The following is a 7,227-nucleotide window of genomic DNA, read 5'->3' on the forward strand; positions in this document are numbered from 1 at the left end:
CATAATTAACGACTGTAAAGCTGATTATGAATGTAATTTGATACTTACGACTGATTATTCCCAAACGCGCCGAGTCGCGTTCAGTCGGTGTTCACAGTCAGAGTTTAAAATCTGCTGCAGTCGTTGGAAACAGTCTGTAAGTGTGTTCAATTCAGTCTTTGAATATTTAGCTAGTCGTTAAGTGTGTCCCTGACATTAGTTAGTTGAGAAAAGACAGAATGTGGAAAAAAGGAAAAGATTTTAATAGGAATTAAAATAAAAGATACACTGATAAATAACATAACGTTGACAGGGATAGGATATTTTAAGGTTATGGGTCACTACATACAATTTACCACATTGTAAAAGGAGACCCACCCCCACTCAACCTAAACTGGTCCGGGTCTGTATGGCCAAATCTCACCCAAAATCAGACCAGCCCTTATGGCCCATAATCGGGCCGAATGTGGTAAATGAGCCGTGTCAAATTTGGCCAAATCCATCTAGCCAAATCTGACAACCATTACTGGCCCAGAGCTGGCTCACTTTTTGGTGAGCCGCTGCCAGAACACGGCCGAGTGAGCCGACATTCAGCCGCAATTGGCCCGATTGCGCTGGCTGCTTACAAAAATTTTTTTAAATACGAGAAACATGTTATTGTCTCTTGCTCGTTTTAGGGCAAAGAATTGCATGCTGTAGATTATCAGGCGACTCCACGGCAGTCTATTCTCGCTGTTTTGCGCAGGAACTGCTAAAAGCAGGCCATGAACTCCTGCGAGGTGCCGTCCCGGGGTGCTCCGCGCAGCTCGATGGTGTCTTGTCATTGTGTCAGAAAAATTACAGATATGTCGGAGATGGGTGACTCACAGTTCAGTGTTGCAAAAAGTCTTTTACAGCAGTTGGATGTTTTAAAATGGAGGAATATTGGACCGAGAGAGAAAGAGAGAGAGGTGCTAGAGCTATTTATATGCACCCTGTCGAGGTCTGCTCTTCCTTCCCTGTCTTTAAAGGTCAGGCTTATTAAAGATGCGCGCCATGTATTGGATCTGCAGTGCCGAAGTATTGCAGCCACTCAAAAAGAGCGTTTATTGATATAGTACGGTATGTAATAAAATAATTTCTTTGTATTGCCATCCTTGCTCATTCACACCAATGATTTGCATGGAATGAGTTTGACGCCTCGGATTATGTCTTTTTGAAAACGTTATTTTACTAATGGAATGAACTGGGATAATCCTTTTCCACTGATTCACTGTCATCCCAGCCGATTTTCTACAGCATATAATCTATTTAACTGGATTTAATGACCCTCAAAATTGGGTTCATTGACCATTTCTTGGAATGCTTAGGGAATAGATAATACTAGTAATCCTTAATAGTCTTAACTAAATCAATTTAGAATAGTTTAACGGACCAGTTTGGTCTGCAACATATTTTTTTAGGCTTTTTATTTGAATCTGCAGTCTCTTGAAACATGCATTTCGCATAATATCACCTAAAAATGTATATTCAAGTTGTTCCAAACCTTTCTTTCTTCTGCGGAACACAAAAGAAGATATTTTGAAGAATGTCTGTAACCAGACAGTTGACAATTGCCATTGTCTTCCATAGTACTTTTTGTTTTCCTACTATGGAAATCAATGGAGACCGTCAGCTGTTTGATTACCAGCATTCTTCAAAATATCTTCTTTTGTGTTCAGTAGAAGAAAGAAACTCATACAGGTTTGGAACAACTTGAGGGTGAGTAAACGATGACAATGATGATTTGTGGGTGAACAATCCCTTTAACCATCCTTTATACAGTATATAGCTATAGTGTATGGCCTAAAAACAATATGCTGAAACTATCTGGGTTAAATTGCCATTAATTTGTAAAGATTAAACACCTGTTTGTAACACTTAAAACTACAGTGAATGGATCCAATTGAGACTTTATTGCTGATAATAACAACACTGCAAACAAATATCCAATTTAGCGAGTATATTTGTCTAGTTTTCCAGGTAAAATGTCGAAAAATTCTTGAAACAAGATGCATTTACTTGAGAAGCAACTCTGCATAAGATATTACAACAATTTTTTTTAAGAGATCGTCTCTTTAAAATGTGTATTTTGTCTTATTTCTTAGACTTGTTTCACTAATTTTAAGTATAAACAAAATGCACTAATATTTAAGCTACAAATTAAAAGTCCACATTTCTTATGCATTTTTGCTTCTCTGGTAAATTTAAACCGTTTTAAGAATATTTACATATGGAAAACATACATTAATATATTTGTAGAAGTATTCTTTTAACAGTTGAAGCAGCTAAAGTTAGAGTTAGAGAAGTCAACACTTTCATTAAATTTTGAGTTTGCACCGTATAATCACAAATTTGACAAAGACGTGCCTGGATGAAGCTCATAATTATGGTAATTCTGACATGATGTGAACACACCAGGATTCACCAAACCTGTTAATAACTCTTTTTAACTTGCGGGTGTGAGTGGAGGCTGTTTTTCCCCGTCTCTTGTTCCTCATCGTCATTTATTCTTGAACGTTCCAGTTGCCTGATCCGTACCTGCCTCATCCCCTCTTCCACTGGAGCGGTGCTATATCATTCTGTCGTTTCAATAAATAAATTAGTTCCAGTCAAATTATTCTCTAACTTATCCATGTAAGAGCTTTTGTACTATTTGGGTGCTTCAGTACATCACAGAAAAATGGATAAAGCAAGCAATAATTCAAGAGCACTGTACCTGGTCTAATGATGTCGCTTTGCTTTCCTCTGTCCTTGAAAAATTAGGTAAATTGGGGCTTTATGTTTTAAAAGTGTTGCTGTTTGGATTTAAATAGGTAAGTGTTAGAGATTGGATCATTATTGCAGTGATTATTATGTTTCTAGCATGTTTGGCAACAGTTCTTCCAACCTTAATTGGTGGAGTGTGTAGCTTCTCATTTCTTACCATGTAGGAAGACACATCATGGCCATATTCCAGGATGATAACGTCAGGATTCATCAGCTCAAACAGTGAAAGAATGGTTGGGAGGAGCATGAATAATCATTTTCACACATGAATTGGCACCTCTGAGTCCAGACCTTAAATTCATTGAAAGTCTTTGGGATGTGCTGGAGGAGACTTTACAGAGTGCTGGACTCTTGCATTGACAATACAAGATCTTGACCAAAAATGTATGCACCTTTTGATGGAAATAAATGTTGTGATGTTATTTCCATCAAGAAGTGCATCAGTTTTGACCTAAACATGGTTGAAACAATACCGCATGTTTAAGAGTGTGTGTGGTTCAGGTATTTTGTTTGTAATGTCCCCACAATGATGGTATGGACATTGTTTGGTCCCCATGAGAAAAACTAAATTATGTTTTTTGTTTTTTGTTTTATGTAAAAATGTATAAAGTTTTCTGTGAGTTTTGCAGACCAGATTATCTGAGCATGTGCAGTGAAAACTGCACTGTAAAAATATCAATAAGTTATGACAACATATGTTTTTATATTGATTTAACTCATCAAAATAAGTTAAGCAATTTTCAATTTGGTTTATAAGTTATGCAAGCTTCAACTCTTTCAAGTCAGTTTAAACCTAACAAGTTAACTCAACTCAAACCGATTGAGGAAACTGATTGCGGCAAACCATTTAAGTTTAAAGATAAATACATATGAGTATTGTGAACTTATATATATTGATGACTCAATATATATAAGTTCACAATACTCATATGTATTTATTTTTAAACTTAAATGGTTTGCCGCAATCAGTTTCCTCAATCGGTTTGAGTTGAGTTAACTTGTTGGGTTTTACAGTGTGAAATTACTTAAACATCCAAGTTGATTGTACTTAATTTAAGACAGCAACTTTTTTTTACAGTGTATAGACAGGGAAAAAAACGGCTTGTTGCTACTTTATTTAGAAAACATCAAGCTGCTGTTATTCTTCTGAAAAGTATAGTTAAGGTAGTTGTCGCTACTTTGTGTTAATTATTCCTTAAAGGTTGGTATTTACTGCTCTCTGGATTTATTGAGATTAATCCTAAACAACACCATAATCACTGGTTATCATTGTTGTCATTTGTAAAATACCTCATTTCTTTCATAAAGAGAAACTAAGCCATTTTACAGACTAAAGCTTATGCCGACAGAGCATGCATCAGTGATCAAAGTGTTTTAGTTTCAAATTAAGCTCTGCTCCTATCAGGACCAAACAGAGTGTCTTCTCAGGAAAAGGAATGCTCCATTCAAAGCCTCTTTGAAAGTAATTACATTTTTTGATTTGCAAATGAGCCTGTTTTTTTTTTTTTTTTTTAACAAAGTATGGTTGGTTTTAATTATGAATCAGGTTTTCAAAAACAGAAAATTCGTAATAAATTGAGGCTAGACTAACCCATGAACATACTGTAAAAGCAGCACTATATTACTATATTATTGAATATACTATGGCTTTAGTACTATATTTATCACAAGAAGTGATTTCTTCTCATTCCCTAAGCTTTGGTTCTCTTCGATCAATTGCTCTGACCTTTACAGTATATTGACTGAATCTATTGTGTAATGACAGTTTTAGAAGGTTACAAGTCTCAATGACATCTGATGATCTGACATACAAAAGATGACAAACACATAAGAGTCACCTAGTTAGTTAGATACTTAGTTTTTTGTTTGTTTGTACATAATTTTAATCTTTAATTAAATTTTAATTTTTAATGTAATTTTATTTCAATTTATTTATTTTTAAATGTTTTTAATAAATACATTTATAAAACTTTATCTATTTTCTATCTATTAATTTATCTGGTTATGTTTGAATTAATTTGAGTGTTTTTAACAGTTCTTATTTAATAATATGATTCATTTTTTTAATTTTTCTTATTTAGTAAAATGAATTGTTAAAATTCACTAAAATTAATAAATGCATAACCAGATAAATTTATAAATTATATACAGTACAGGCCAAAAGTTTGGACACATTACTATGTTTAATGTTTTTGAAAGAAGTCTCTTCTGCTCATATATATATATATATATATATGTATATATATGTAGGCCTATATATGTATTTTACTATTTCAACATTTTTAATTACATTTATTTTTTAATTATATTTATCCATTTCACTTTGGAGTAATCTAATATGTATTTATTTATTTTCATTTCATTTTATTGTAAAATATATTTTTCATTTGAATAACATAATTTATACATTTGTATTATCTATATATTTTCTATCATCTTATCTATTAATGTATTTATTTTAATGTTTAAACAGGTTTTTTACTGAATGAGAAATTTCTGTTTATCTATTTATTTATTTCATCATATATATATAATCTGAGCAACCTCAATAAGTTGTTGTATTTTTACAAGTAGTGAGTAATAATACAGTATAATGTCAATTCTACTATTGAAATGGCAATCTTTGCATAGTCTGTTAGAACGTTATTCTCATCTGATGGTATATATATTCGCAACAACTTCCAGTGTGCAATAAACAGAGCTCGCTAGCTCAGGTACTACTTCCCACAATTCAATGCTTTTATCACTTCCATTCCAGCATGTAGTCAATGGCAGTCATCCAGGAATGGTTGCAGGTCATGTGCCAGTGATTTAGTATTGAATTTAGCATGTGTTGGAACATGTTGCCTGAGGGTGGGATAAAGTTTGTAAGTAAAGAGAATAACAAATGATTTTTTGTTTTTATGTGTTGTTTTTAATATATAGTGATTGAAAGAAGGGATCTAACCCCAAGTTAGAGCTGTCCCTTGGGCTTGAAACAGTTGTTTCAGTGATACACATTGTACAAAATACACATTGTCACCGGAGAAGAAGCTAATGATGTGTAGTGCTTTTGAAGAGATTACACACGATGTCAGAGGGATAAAAACAAGCATGCATTATTACTCAACTGAGTTCACTGAGTCTGTGGTAATTGTGCTCTTAATAAGCAGATCAGAGAGAGTGAGACGGCTAAATATTGAAGACAGTTACTATCATATTCCAGCTCGTTACTTTAAAATAACCGCAAAACAAGTTGTCATCTGAGAGCGCATTTCCAACGATGCCTTTTTCATAAATAAACACTTCCGTCAAAGCTTTTTCTATTCAGATTACACTGCTACAGTGTTGTTCGGCATGTTTGCAGAGAAAGCGAAGTTTAACAAGCCTTTAAATAATGGAGGTTGCTCAGATCAAGCAGCAACTTCAAAGACTTTTTTCAGATGATTATTGTAAATGCGGCATGGAAGACATGAAAGATACTGTCAGGCTTATTTTAACTGGACATTTTCTGGTCTGGATTTTTATAAAAGAAAATGTGTATGTTGCTATGAGACCATTTGAGGGGTTGTTTTTTAATGTTAAAAAGCTTAATTTGTATTTCGGGTCTTGATACTTTCACTCAAGTAACCTATGGAAGCTTGTTTCCGCCACGGAATAAAACCTTTTAATGGATAATTGTGTCTTTTTATCTTACAATTCTGATTTAAAAAAAAATAATAATTAGAATTGCATGATATAAACTTGCAATTGCAAGAAATAAAGTCAGAATTAAGAGATATAGTCATAATTGCAAGAAAAAAGTCATAATTGCGAGATGTAAATGTGCAATTGCGTGAAAAGTCAGAATTGCAAAAGAATTCTGAATTGCGAGTTATAAAGTTAGAATTAAGAGATATAAAGTCAGAATTGTGAGAATAAAGTCAGAATTGTGAGAATAAAGTCAGAATTGCAAGAAATAAAGTCAGAATTGTGAGATATAAACTCGCAATTATGAGAAATAAAGTCTGAATTGGGAGATATAAACTCATAATTGTGAGAAATAAAGTCAGAACTGCAAGAAAAATGTCACAATTGCAAGAAATAAAGTCAGAATTGCGAGATATAAACTCGCAATTGCAAGAAATAAAGTCAGAATTGCGAGATAGGCCTGGTTTCACAGACAGGGCTTATATAGATTAAGCCAAATTTGTCTTTTATTAACGTACCTTAAGAAAAAAACATAACTGGTATGCATCTTGAGACATAAGAAATGTCAGTGCAAGTTGCTTTCATTTAAAACATCTTAAAGAGCTTCTGTTTATGTTTCCTGATCAATATTTATATGTGAATAAAAGCCTAAATTCAATCTGTTCATCATATAAAGCGATTGAGTCTCTTCAGAATTTTGTAATAACCCACATGGATTAGTTTTACGATCTCCTTATGAACTTTTTGAAATATCAAAGTGGTAGTTGCGTAGCTGTCAATGGAGGGACAGAA

This window comes from Leuciscus leuciscus (assembly GCF_965113295.1).
Source record: "Leuciscus leuciscus genome assembly, chromosome: 15".
In the NCBI taxonomy this organism is placed as follows: domain Eukaryota; kingdom Metazoa; phylum Chordata; class Actinopteri; order Cypriniformes; family Leuciscidae; genus Leuciscus; species Leuciscus leuciscus.